The following is a 15,250-nucleotide window of genomic DNA, read 5'->3' as shown; positions in this document are numbered from 1 at the left end:
ATACTTCATAGTACATTGCATGTTCATCATCATACACAAGATTGGTTACAAGTTTCTCACTTCTAATGCAAATTAGTACGCATCCTCCGACAGCACTGCTTCAGTTCTCTAACTACGCACCCTCTTCAAGTAGGGTTTTGCCCTCTTTCAGGGGTTCTATTGGTTTTGGAGGTCATGATCTCCCACATCCACAATTATCATTGTCATATTTTCAACTAATTTTCTGTTGATGTCAGAGGATTGGCACACCTTATCATCCTGTTTCCTCTCATAGCCAGAACTTTCCTCACTTGAAGGCTTCTTTCTGTGTAACTTAGGTAATGGTGTTGTTTTCACTATCTGTTCTTTGATTCTCATCCTCCCCAGGGCTGACTCCCTTGACTAGATGTCCCTTCATAAGAACGTTAAAGGTGAATCCGCTTGACCTAACTTTGTGATCACTGAATCAGAGTTCAGTAATCTGGCAGTTTAGACAACAATCCCCCCGCTTTGGACTTATTTCAGTCCAGGACTAGTCCATTGCCATCACATTTAGGTGGAGCTTGAGTGACTCTAGTCATACATGTTGTTGTTACTAACTTGTATTGTGTGCCCAGTAAAGTGTAATAGTACTTCGGAGGCAGGTAACTATGAGATGGAAGCGTGCATTACTATTACGATGAGATTGTTTCATCTGAGGAAAGTAATGTCACCACAATGGTTGGCTCGGCCACGGACATCTCATGGATTCTTCATGCGACAACTGGTATGCAGGTTATCAGCTGTGTGTTGCCACTGAGTTCCCATTCCTGCAGGAAGCACAACAGAGCCTGGCCATGGTGTCTCCACCCCGCTCCATCCTCTGCCACTCCTATCAGCATCTGCTGAGATGGCACAATGTGTTGCTTATGGAACTGTGTTGATGTAGATTCTGTGCATGCCAACCATCCTGAAGGTGATAACTGTATTTTACCCTTAAAAAGCTTTCCGTAATACTACGCTTCTGTTAAGACCCAGTTTTCTCTAATTCCCCCTACTCAAGGTGATTTTCCCACACCGAAGTGCATGAAACAATGTCTGACCAGAAAAGCAGGAATTCAAAGCAAAATGCAAGCAGGACCTTTCCAGAAATATTTCTGATGAAACTAGAAAGCCACAGCTCTAGAGAAGTCAATCATCATTTGGTCAGACAGGTACACACTTCAGCTGAGTGTCTAAATACAAACTGCATCCCTGTCTGACCATCTAAAATATACATTGTCTACAAAAGTGTCAAATTCTGTGAGCTGAAATCTCCTACATCCCAAATGTGTATTCTGATTGAAAAACTGCTTTTATACAATATCCTTGATCAGTTTGATCTAAAACTTTATCTGAAATTTCTACCAGGACACCTCTCACCAAATCCTCTACTGAAACAGTACATTACAAGGCTTTGGCTTATTATCTTTTACAGTACAACTTCCTCACATTAAAAAAAAAACAACCTGCAATACTGAACTAGGGCATAGTGGTTTACACACCAATGTTAATGATATGAAAACAAGAATACAAATAACATAATGGAGTAAAAGCAGAGGGAACTTTTATAAAAATTCACTTATATGGGGAGTTCACCTTTCAGAGTGACACTGAGTAGACGTATCAAGCAAATAACCACTTGGAATAAATACATAGGAAACTCTTCAATAGTGTCTCTGTAATGAAGAAATTACATTGGCATGAATAAGTATGTTGTTTTAACTATTCACTTTAAGAATGTAACTCTAATAGCTAACTTCTGTGCTGGAGGAGGTAAAGGCTTCTTTACCACTTACTTAACTGATGCTGAAGAACTTTCTCTTCATCTAGGTCTGATATTACAACCACATTCTCCAGCAAATTCTGTTTGAAATAATTGTACGGTTTATGATCTGATTCTTCTCCGCGAGGGACTGATGAAATGAATGAGTCAGACATCATAGGATTTGGGGAATAAAGATGATGAATAAGCATTTCTGAACAGAGTGGAATCACTTGATATTTTCAACATCTATTTTATAACCTAGAAATTATTTTAGCTTAAGTATCTAAAAATTTTGGAGCATGAGTAGTGGGGCAAAGGACTGAAACACTGTATAAGAAAATAAAATAACCATGGCCTGTGCCATGCAGCATCTATCTAGAAGATGGAAAGTCCCCTGAGCAAACTAATAAATTTGGAGGTGGCTGCTACTGGCTGGAGTACTGGAGTACTGTCTGGCAACTAAGTACTGTCAGGGATCGTATTTAAAAGAGATTATGAGTATGTTTTCAGTTTAATTTTTGTAGGCTATCCTAACAATAGAGTAAGTATGGGATTTTTTGAACTATAAAAATTTGTGTTGAAACTTTTCCAACTAACCTGTAATCAAGTTCACAATCACTTTTCCATTGAAGAGTGGGGTTTTAGTGTTAAGTATCAATATAGATAAAACTCGCAGTACAAATAATTCCCATGAATTTTAGTCTGATATTTTAAAATTGTTTCCATTAATATCTCGAAGCTGAATGAAAAAACCCCAAACCTGTAAATACGTGTGGTTTGGTCACAAGACTCAGAGCTGGAGAGGGAAAAATCTAATTTCTAATGGAAAACACGAGCTAGAAGTTTAAAGTTTTAACAAGTTAAAACAGAGAGATGAAGGCAACATGTTGGAGACTATAAAAAGAGTTAGGAAGGAATATGGCAAACTGGCAAAAATGAAATAAATACACATTGACATGACTAATACAGAAAATATGCAGATTAATTTTTTTACACATGCCTGAGTTTTAGAAATAGTAAAGTAATTCAAATATCTGGAATCATATATGTCAAACTAAAGCTTTTTTAGACATTTTTGAAGGGAAGTGATTTGTTTTTTGAGGACTTCCCTTGGGAAATCTTGAAAGCTTAAAGCACTGCAAAATGTGAGAAAGTCTGACTGCTGAAAGCTCATTTTTTCCAAGAAAATGGAGAAATGTGGATAGTAGAACACTGATACCGCTGAAAGTATGAAAGAGTGAAGTTTATAAAACAAGTGAAAGTATGAAAGAGTGAAGTTTATAAAACAAGTAAGCACTCGTGCTTTAGGTTTCTTGTGCATAAAAGTAATGACGAATATATCTGTTAAATACTGCTGAAAAAAAGTGAATTCTTGTCAGAAATCAAGTGGTGCTGTTCTTGTCTACTATGGTTACAACAGATATAGGTACACAAATATTCCAAAAAACCACGAAACCCTCAAGAACATTATTCTCGAAAATTATCACAGGCCTTTGAATACAAAGCAGGCAGGGCTAAAATTGGTATAGATATAAAAATAACAATAATAAAACCTTCCCAAAATGTGCCACAGTAAGTAAATCAAAGAGAGAAGGGTCACAGTTGTAAAATTCAGGACAGGTCTCACAGTTCATTGTAGACAACTGCACATCATAAAAAAACCCAAATGCAATTAAAGTTCTCATGTATCCTGATATTTAAATAATAGTTTCAGGGGTCTGCAAAGCCTAGAAAGAGAAGCAACCTAGCAGAGACCTGCTGAACAACATTTTTCACTTCCAAAGAATCATTATGTCATACAGGACTTTGAAATGTTGGCATTACTGAGATATGCTGTCACAGCAACTAATAACCATTATTGAGCTGCTATCATCAGCTTGCTCAGAATGAAACTACATTTAGGGTAATAACACTACACCACAATATTTTACTGCAACTCAAAGCCAGGCTGATTTTTCTGAATTTAAGTTTAGATAGTATCAGGATTACTATAACAAACAGTTATAGTTTATCAAACCCTATTCTTTAAAGCTAAAAAACCCATTTCTTATTCACATATTTGTCAAAAACAAAACAAACAATCAAAAAAACAAACAAACAACCAAAAAAAAACCAAACACCCCCACCACCCACTCCCTGCCTCCCCAAGGTAAAAAAGCTTTGCTAGGGCAAAGTCAACTAAAATCTCATTGCTGTATTACACTACATGGATGTTAGATTTTAAAAAGAAAAAATCAGAGTATATACTAGTATGAAGTACAATGTTACTTAGTCCTCATTCACCTCATTCATTCAAACACTTCTTGCTTTTACACTTCATATGTAAAATGGTATGTTGGGATTTTGTTTTAAAAATACAGTAAAGAACACCCTGACTAAAAAGAAAAAGAAATCCAAAACAGAGACAGGTAATACAAAGCCTATCCTACACCATCCACATGTTGTATCATTTCAGGCAGAGCCAGAATAATCCCTGTTTCTGTTACATTAACACTCAACAGACAATTGAAATGAATTTTCTCCCTAAATATCATGTTAAAAGCATTCTTGAATAGGGCACACTTGCTTGCCCTCTAGCTAAGGCAAAATGCCAGCTACCTATACAGTATACAGGCATTTCATTGCTGACATTAAAAACATTGTCAAGACTTGAAAAACTATCTAACTTTTAGTTCTTAATTAATAAAAATAGTAGACTTTTCATGAACTTTTTTTTAATTTATATTAATATCTCTGCTTATCTAGAATAAACATCTTTTGGTTGTTTGAAAACAGAGTAGTTAGATACATCCCTTTGAGGTCATGATTTTTTCTGTCACTCCTATGGCTATATGTTAACAGCATTAGCACAACTGTTAGAATCTGCTTTCACTAGAAAGTTAACACCTTACCAATATTTTGTGTCCTTACCCTCTTTTCCCTTGTTTCTTACTCCCCCTTTCTCAAAATTCTCTTAATTTCTTTCATTTCTTTTTTTTTCCTTTAGTTTTCCTTTTTTTTTACATTGTTTCACAATCTGGTGGGTTTTTTCCAGCATTTCTGTTCATTTTCCAGATGGCCGTTCCATCATCGTTACAACCTAGCTGTTGAGCTTTTTCCTTTGCCATGTCCTCTACATAGTGCAGATGCATTTGGAACTTCTATCACCTTTCTAAAAAAAAACTTTAATATGTATTCTAAAAGTTGCAGATTTCCACAGCTCTCATTCTTGCATTATGTAACTGCACATACAAAGCAGTGATTTAAAATAGCTTTCTAACTGAGACTTAATTTCCCTTAATATATAAATTCTACTTCCAAAGGTCAAAATAAGTCAGGCTGTGTCCTTTTTAGGAAAAACAGGCCAGCAAAGAGAGGTGGTGCAGTTGCTTTTTATGTGAAGGAGCAACTGGAATGTATGGAGTTCTCCCTGGGGACGGATGCAGAATGAGTCAAGAGCTTATGGGTGAAGACTAATGGGCAGGCCAACATGGGTGACACTGTTGTGGGTGTTTACCTCAAATCACCTGATCAGGAAGGGGAAGTACCTGAGGCCTCCTACAGACAATTGGAGGTAGCCTCACCATCATAGGCCCTGGGTCTCATGGAAGTCTTCAACCACCCTGATATCTGCTAGTAAAACACCACAGCTAGGGACACACAGTCCAGGAGGTTCCTGCAGAGCATAGATGACAGCTTTTTGACTCATGTAGTGGAGGAATAAATGAGGCGAGGTGTCCTTCTGGGCCTTGTACTCATAAACAAAGAAGGACCGGTTGAAGATGTGAAAGTTGGGGGCAGTCCTGGCTGCAGTGACCACGAGATAGTGGAGTTCAGGATCTTGTGTGGAGGAAGCAGGAGAATAAGTAGGATTGTAACCCTGGGCTTCAGGAGAGCTACCTTTAGCCTCTTCAAGGATCTGCTTGGAGGACTTCCATGGATTAGGGCTCTGGATGGTATTGGGGTCCAAGAGAGCTGGCTAATATCCAAGCATCACTTCCTTCAAGCTGAAGATCAGTGCATCCCTATAAGTAAGAAATCAAGCAAAGGGGGCAGGAGGAGACCTGCATGGATGAGCAAGAAGCTTCTGGCAAAGCTCAAACAGAAGAAGGGTGTTTAGCGGATATGGAGAAGGGACAGGTGACTTGGGAGGAATATAGAGTTGTTGTCAGAACATGCAGGGAAGCGACAAGGAAGGCTAACATCCATTTGGAATTAAATCTGACAGAGGAGGTCAAGGACAACAAGAAGGGCTTCTTCAAGTACATCAGCAGGAAAAGGATGACTAGGGAAAATGTGGGCCCACTGCTGAACGAGGTGGGTGCCCTGGTGACAAAGGACACAGAGAAGGTGGAGTTACTGAATGGCCTCTTTGCTTCAGTCTTTACTGCCAAGGCCAGCCCTCAGGTTTCCTAGACCCCAGAGGCAAAAGAGGAAGTCTGGAGAAAGGCATACTTTCCTTTGGTCAAGAAGGATCACGTTCAAGATCACTTAAGTAAACGTGACACTCACAGCTCCATGGGCCCCAATGGGATGCAACCTCAAGTGCTGAAGGAGCTGGCAGGTGTTATTACTGAGCCACTCTCCATCACCTTTGAAAGGTCATGGAGGTCAGGAGTGGTGCCTGAGGACTGGAGGAAAGCCAATGTAACTCCAGTCTTCAAAAAGTTCAAGGAGGACCCAGAAAACTGCAGGCTGGTCTGCCTCACCTCCATCCCTGGAAAGGTGATGGAACGGCTCACCCTGGAGGTCATCTCAAAGCATGGGGAGCAAAAGAAGGTTATCAGGAGTAGTCACCATGGATTCACCAAGGGGAAATCATGCCTGACCAACCTGATATCATTCTATGATGGAAGGACCAGCTGGGTAGACGAGGGGAGAGCAGTGGATGTTGTCTACCTTGACCTCAGCAAGGCTTCTGACACTGCCTCCCATATAGGTACACCCTCATAGGTAAGCTCCAGCAGTGTGGGCTGGGTGAGTGGACAGGGCGGCGGATTGAGAACTGGCTGAATGGCAGAGCTCAGGGGGCTGTGACCAGCAGCACAGAGCCTGGCTGGGGGCCTGTAGCTCGTGGTGTTCCCCAGGGGTCAGTGCTGGGTCCAGCCCTGTTCAACTCATTCACCAGTGACCTGGGTGAGGGGACAGAGCGCACCCTCAGCAAGCTGCTGATGACACAGAACCCGGAGGAGTGGCTGATGCACCAGAGGCTGCGCTGCCATTCAGTGAGACCTGGACAGGAGAGCTGGGTGGAGGGGGACCTCATGGAGTTCAGCAAAGGCAAGTGCAGGGTCCTGCCCCTGGGGAGGGACAGCCCCAGGCACCAGCACAGGCTGGGGGTGACCTGCTGGAAGGCAGCTCTGTGGAGAAGGACCTGGGAGTGCTGGTGGGCAGCAAGTTGCCCATGGATCAGCGGTGTGCTCTGGTGGCCAAGAAGACCAACAGGATCCTGGGGGGCATTAGGAGGACCATGGCCAGCAGGTCAAGGGAGGTGATCCTCCCCTTCTACTCTGCCCTGGTGAGGCCACATCTGGAGTGCTGTGCCCAGTGCTGGGCTACCCAGTTAGAGAGGGACAGGGAACTGCTGGAGAGTGCCCACTGGAGGGCTGCAAAGATGGTGAGGGGACTGGAGCATCTCCCTTGTGAGGAAAGGCTGAGACCGCTAGGCCTGTTCACCAGGAGAAGGCTGAGAGGGGGCCTTCTCAATATCTTAAGGGCGAATGCCAAGGAGATTGGTGAGACCAGGCTCTTTTCAGTAGTTCCCAGTGACAGGACAAGGGGCAAGGGGCACAAACTGCAACTCAGGGAGTTCTGTCTGAATATGAAGAAGAACATGTTTACTTTGAGGGTGACAGAGCACTGGAACAGGCTGCCCAGAGAGGTTGTAGAGTCTCCTTCTCTGGAGATATTCAAAAGCTGCCTGGATGTGATCCTGTGCAACCTGCTCTAGGAGAACCTGCTTTAGCAGGAGCTTGGACTAGGTGATCTCCAGAGGTCCCTTCCAGCCCTGACTGTTCAGTGATTCTGTGAAGATTGTCTGTAAGTTGTTCATTTGATCTCCCTGTGTATACACACAGTGATATTGTTAGATGTAAATACACATTTTTTTTAATTAAATTAAATTAAAAGCCTCTGTCCCAAAATCAGCAATATATGTAGATATGCATTTTCAATTCATTTGGCTAACAGGAATGTTTGATTACATTTATTGATATGGTATGTAATGGACAAGTTTTGAAGAAACATTGGTAGATCAGGCAGTCATAAATGAAAGTTTCTCTTGGTTCTGTTGCCCAAGGTACAAACCTTAGTGAAAAGATGGTTGGAAGTCATGTCTGAACTTAACTTTATTAGTAATCTACTTTCACTCCACATTTGCCAAGAATACAGGTTCTGCTCTCTACTCTCATATCTTTAATTTTTACACAGTTGTTTAAATAACAGATTATAAATTATAAGTTGCTGAACACAGAGAAGAGATAATTCTACATATAGTAAAATTAAACAGGATGTGTTATGAGAGCTACAAGGAAAACCTAAAAGGAAACACCATTCATATTTAGCTAACACAAACATCCTAGAATACAGGCAGTTTTAAGAGTCAGTGTCACCACAATTAAATTTCCTGTGGTAATGAGGAATCACCAAAATATGTTAGTCAGAAAAAAAATATACAGAAGTGTTATACAAAGATCCCAAAAAACAGTTCTTCTTGGTGTACAACAGGGACCCAATAAAACTTCAGGGTTCTACACATAGCATCTCCCTGCATAAGAATTATGAATATAATCCTGAATTCAAAGAATTTCTTAGTGAGATTGCACACAAAAATAACTTTCCAATTAAGTCTGGAAAAAAGACAGGAATTACCTTGTAAAGGCATAAAATTGTTTTGCATGGGAATATATAGGGGGAAAAGGGCCCAGAGGTCAAAAAGGTACGCTGGGATTCTGAATTTCTATAAAGCAGCCTCAGGTCATGGTCTTGTTGAACTCTTAGGGAAATCCCACAGTCAAAATCCAACTTTTCTTTTGGAAGTTTCAGGATTCATAATTTAAATACAAGAAGAAAGCTGAAAAATATACAATCTTACATAAACTTTGTCTCAGCAGAGGAAGCTGTGGATCTGTTTATGAAATACAGTATGTGAATGGCAGTATCAAACCTATGCCTCATTTAAATCACAAAGCACAATATAAAGACCCTCATCTCACAAGATATATATGTTTATGCGACATAACAAGTTCCTGTGCCATTTGCTCCAGATTTTTTTTGTTTTCCAGGTCACTATCTCTTAATTTTTCATGTGTGGTAACAACTACAGCTACATACATGCTTTGCATTGAAAACTTCCCCAGGCTCTTTTTCCATGTTTTTCACAGGTAATTACCAAGTTTGTTTCTGCACAGTAGAAGGTAAAAATGGTGAGAAAAAAGGAAAAAAGGACAAGTCTGTAGTCTAGTGTTTTAAACTGTTCCTACAATACTGTCATATTTGCTTCACGTATCTCAAAAACTTCACCTAGGAAACCATGCTTCTGCATGTAAGACATGTTGGTCTACCAAATTCTGTGCAATATCACTGTAGAACCTTCAAGAACAGGGATCAGCAGTATTTTACTTGCAGTAGTCAAGTTCTACCCCAACACAACTTCTAGGCACTGTGCTTAGAAGCTCTTTGGCACAGGGAGCCAATTTGTCGGACAGGTGGAGGTACATCAATATGTAGGTAATGTCACCTACTGAGCTGCCTCCACTCAACTTATCTAACATGTATACATAGTGGAGCAACTTTCTTCACTGTCCTGTGTGTCACCATCCCTTCTTTCAAGGGGGTCAAAGCACATCCTCTGCTGTTTTGAGACAGAAAAGCACTGTCATTCAAAACTTTCTTCATTCATAACTGCTACTTTTAATACATCATAAATATTTTTCCTTTTGTCCAAGTATCCCTCAGCAACACTTAAGTAATTAACAAAACCTGTTTTCTTCTACATGAACTGTTTTCTTCATTTTAGTATTTTGTATTGCTTCATTTTAGTATTTTGTATTGCTTCATTTTTTTCTTCCCCTGACAATCCTTTTGTGACTTCCATTGCAAATAATATTTACCACGTTAAAGCTTGGCAATTATCTACGTCAATGTGTACAATTATCTGTCAGCCCTTGTGAAGTAAAATTCCTCAAAATATTTTGTTCTTACTTTGGATATATATTTGCATTATGTTATGCAAGATAGAGTACTAAATCAAAATCACATTCCAAATCTATAAACAATGTAATACAGAAAATCTGTAAAATACAAAATGAAACAGAAAATTATACCTCTGTTTGTGGTTTTCTTTTTTTCTCCAAAATGCCTTAAAAACATCCACCTACAAATACATTTAGACAGAAGACTTATGCCTAATCCCAAATCTGGTGAAACAAAAAATGATCCTTCAACTGGTTTCAAGATTATAGAATGCCAAAATTTTTATGATGACAGTCCCTGAGAATAATGTATGAAAAAGAATGTTAAAAAAAAAAAAAAAGAATACAGACAGATGACAGTGTCTATTTATAGGTAACATATGCCACAAAACAAGACACAACACTCCAAAGCATAAGGCACTGGCACTTGATTCTGTGTGCAGCATCTTACTACTACCTTCCTTAGGCTAGTTCTACTTTTAATACAACAGCAAATAATGACAGATCCCTGTCTGATCAAAACAAATACACATACTCTGTTTCTCTGGTTTCTTTCTAATGACAAACACACACACAAAGAAAATCATGTCAGATGAATGAGAAAACGTAAATCATCTTTTCTTCTTATTTTCTGCCATTCTTTGTAGTTATTAAAAAATACATTAAAAATGGTAATTTCTTGTGTCTGTCAAACTAGAATTCAATGCATATTACAAAAAAACAATGTAAACTAAGTTAACTTCAGCATTGCAACCCATAGCAAAATACAAAATTCTCTGTAGGCAATGAGTTGGGCAACTTCACAAGTAAAAACATCTGATTGCAACACATCAAATCATAGAGCCTTTAACAGCAGAAAGGGTACATAATACACAATTTTATTAGAATAACACTGGCTAAGGGACTGATAAAGCTCTTGTTTCATGATGAGTTGACATTTTTTATATTGATTCTTTCTCTCCACTTAATGTTTTTTCTCAAATGCTTTATTTTCAACCTGTTAGTATACAGTCTAAACTAAACTATTCCAGACTCTCCACCTTGATGTATTTTCCTACTAATGTGGTTTTCAGAATTTCTGGATATAGGTCTTTTAAAGCTTTGCAACTCTTCAAGAAAAAGTGACATCTTGTATGTATGTTTTCTGGTAGATTTGGACAGAGTGAGGTGAAGTAAAAGTTGTTCCACTCTAGTAAATTTAAAATTTTCAATTAGCACAAGTTCTTCCAGACCTGGAATTACAGTGATGCCCTATTACTCAGTGCACAAATTTAAAAAAAACAGAGTAAGACTCGTTATTAATAATGATAAAGCTATAAAATGTGATACTGTAACTGGTACAGTTCAAGTTTATTTTGGGAACAGTCTCTTTTCTGAATCGTCTTCCCCTTCCTGTAAATTATATTGATATAATTAATGTAATACTATTCTATAGTATTTATTTAACAATCTTTAATAAAGCAATCCTAGTTTGTAGTGGATTTAAAAGCATTAGTTCAAACTCTGCAATGATGACTTGTAAGAGTGAAAAGTTCAGAAGAATAGGAAAGTTAAAATTTACTACCACTCTTTTGTTAGTAACTCCAAGTATTTATCAATGCTGCCTTTTTCTCTGGTTTTGTTTAACTGATTAATATAACAAAGATTTTTTTAAAAAAGCATTTTCTTTCTGCTTATAATTAACTGGAATTCTGCTGTTTGGTTTTAGACATTGAGGAAATGAGGTGAAACTTTGGCCATTTTTAGACCAATTATGCTGTTGGTCAGCCCCACACACATAGGAATGATCTGTCTGTCTCTCCATGTCTCACATCCCTCAACTGTAAATTCATAGAAAACTTCTTATATACAAATTATAAATATAAATGCATATACAAATGCATTTATATATATATATATACTTATATATGTACGTATATATATACACACAAATTTATATAAAAATTATGAATAAAAATGAATATAAATATAAATTTGTTAACCTGAGGGAAGGAAGGAAGAAACAGTCTAGGATTTCTACTGAAAAAAAAGATGATTTGTGGTTTGAAGACTATGGTTGTGCCAAAGCACTCAGCCCTCTTCAGGTACAGTAGCACAGTGCTACATTTTAAGTTTTCATCTGGTCATAGACACTGATGACATAGACCAAGCACATCAAAGTATGCAAAACCAGAATTAACACAAGAGAAACATGGTAAAACAGATGTATACTAGTAAGCAAATTTTAAAATGTTAAATGCAAAGCCCACATGAACCTTTTGCATATGGACACAACTCCCACCTCTGAAGTAACAGGGTCTATAAACAACTGGAAAAGGAGGCAGGAGACCAACAGCCACGCGTGTGGGAACCTGAGCAATACCCATGATAAGGACACACGGAAAGGCTACAGCACTGCACACAGAAGTACAGGAAAAGCTTAAAGAAAAAGGAAACCTTTTTATCATCACAAGAAATACATTTTTAATTCTTGCACCAAGTACTTTCATCTCCACGGGAGAAAACACAGGCATAAGGAAAAGCAGAAATCTAACCACACAGGTTCCAAATAATTTTGAAAAGTTGTTAAAAGATTTTCACTGTCAGAATTTTTCCAGGTTTATGGCCATTGTTAGATATTCATAAACATCTAAAAGTCTGATAAGTAAATCAACACACTCTCTCTTCAGAAATTAAGTATAATTAATTCCTTTTATGCTGCAACTGATGCAGCACTGTAAAGTGGCAGGTGGCACAGAATCTCCCCCATGCCAGCTGAATGGCATTACGGGGTGGCCCTGGTTCCGGGGCTGGAGGGAAGCTCTGTTCTTCTTAGGAGTCACTGTGGCCTACACCCTGCTTTCAGGGGCCATATCAGGCCAGCTTCCAGCCAACTGTGAAGCCATTGGGGCTGCACCATGGTTTCATGCTGCTAAAGCCCAAGGGTACATCCTTGCTGTGCAGCACCAGGGCATGCTCACTGTCCCAGGGATTTTTGCTTCCCTTGTCTCTGAAGGGCAGGGCAGGAGATCAAGACTGTTCAGCAGAGGGGACAGTCAGTACAAGGCTGCCTGTGCCAAGTTTTGGGCACACAGCTAAGGCTAGACCTAATCAATAAAACTTTAGACAGTTTCCATATCGGGCTTATATGATGCACTTCGTTACATTTTCTTAATGAGGAGGGTTCATCTTCTGAGTCAGGCTCTTATCTTCGTGCTTCACTTGAATATTTGTTTCTAATACACTTTAATAACTAATATCACTTAACTTGTGATCTGATGATTCAGGAAGAAAAAAAGATTTTCACTTTCTTGTTATATTTTTATTGCCAAAAAAACTACTGAAAATACAGCTAAGCTTCTTTTTTCATCCAGAAAGACCCAGCCTGTGCTTATATCTTTAAGGAGTCCACAATGATCAGCAGTTTTTCTTTTAGATCAACACTAACACTGGTTAGGATAGCATACTGGAGTAGCATATACTGGATGCTAGCTAGCGATTTTTGAATTTTCAAGCCAGTAAAAGACTAGGTGGAAGAAAAGGTGTTCATTCTGCTCTACTTTCACTGTTTCTTGGCCACTCTGACTACACTGATGATGGATGATGGAGGACTTGGCTTTGGATGACTTCTTAAGAGAGAGTTCTTCAGAGGTTCTGTTCCATTTTCATTTCTCTCCTAGTTACACCTCCATCCTAAGCACCACAGTCCTGTTCTGCCCAGCGCTTGACTATTTAGAGGAATAAAACAGCCTGTGAAAGCATAGGAACACATAGCTGATTCTAGCTTACGCAGCTATCTGGTCTGAAGGGTTAGTATCAGTAATACCATCTAAGGTCAGCAACAGGAGGCAGGGAAGCATGTGGATGAACAGTTGTAGGACATGAGGAGCCATGTATAACACTGATATCATAGGTAAGAAACAATATTTCTTGATAAAGGAAAAATCAACATAGACGTGGGTACTACTAGGCTTGCTTTAATCACAACTCAGAGTTGGGCCACCACCTCTTTGAGTGACAGAGAACAAAGGGATGCAGCACAGCTTATATACACTTATCGAATCATTAGTCAATGTCCAAAGTTTTTAGAAGTTTCCTTTAGTCTTGTCAGTTCTGTGAATCCATCACCTGACCCTGTCCCAGCAGATTCATCTATTCGGTTCCAGTCTCTGCCTCGGTTCCAAGGTCCTCCTTGGATCATGATCATCGTTCTGCCTGCTTTAATTCACACAATTCTTCAAGCACACTCAGTCTTTGAACAAGCAATTCCTATTCACATAGGAATAGTTTTTTTCTAAAAACACCTGTGTTTCTGAGAGCACCTGTCTATATAAATTGATCATCTGCTGTTTCTCTATTCACCTACTGATTAACTCAACTACTTTTTAAACCAGCCTTGGATTAGGGCTATACAAGGGGTGAGGCCTGGCTCTGCCATTTAGCAGCTTCAGCACTTTAAATTTCTTAATTCAAAATACATTTTCTTTAACTAAACCAGAGGATTGGGATCACAGTGCTTTTGTCACCTGGTGTGATTTGTCATCCTCTTTGTCTTGTTAAGAGGGAAGTAAAAGTCTCCTATAATACCAACCAAGTATTCTTGCCTTCCTAGCAGTACAGTCCCAACATGCAACGCCTTCTAGTTCTAATTTCACAAGATGCTGTTCTGTTGAAGGAGATACAGTTTGAAATGGCTGTTTAGAGATATTTTCTTTTCTTCATCTTCACTTTGTTTTCATCTTCCAGGAGTACTATGTGGTGACTCTGGATTAGTTTGGAGGTGACACTCAAATCTTGTGTCTCCATTAGCTGTACTGTTTTTCTAGGAAAGAGATGTATAGACCAGCAACACCTTCTGAAACAAGAGAAAGTTCTGACTTCTCTGGCAAGACAATAGCTAACATCAATCAGTCATCTGTTGCTGCTTTCCATTGAAGTTTCTTTCAAAAGACAAAGTCAATGAACAAACCAATGGTGGCTGTCGTCTCTAAAGCCCGGTTGCACAACCTGTTAAGACATTATTTTCCACATTAAAAAAAAACAAAAAAAAAAAAAAAAAAAAAAACCACGGTAATGAGCTGACAAAAACAAATTTCTGCCTATTATGTTTTTCTTTTGTAAGTACTGAAAGATTTTTCTTTGGTTTGGTTTGGGTTTTTAATAGTGCTCTATGTTTTAAGCATACTTTTTTTTTTATTATTTACCATTACTGTTTGCACACTTCACACTGGAAAAAATGAAAAAAAAAAGAAAGACCTTTGTTATGACTGTCTTTAGAGAGAAAGTCTGTATACATTTTGGTATTCTAGTGAAAGAATTCTTTTCAGACAGAAAA

The sequence above is a fragment of the Falco cherrug genome, chromosome Z (assembly GCF_023634085.1).
Source record: "Falco cherrug isolate bFalChe1 chromosome Z, bFalChe1.pri, whole genome shotgun sequence".
Taxonomy (NCBI): domain Eukaryota; kingdom Metazoa; phylum Chordata; class Aves; order Falconiformes; family Falconidae; genus Falco; species Falco cherrug.
This window is presented reverse-complemented; position numbering follows the sequence as displayed.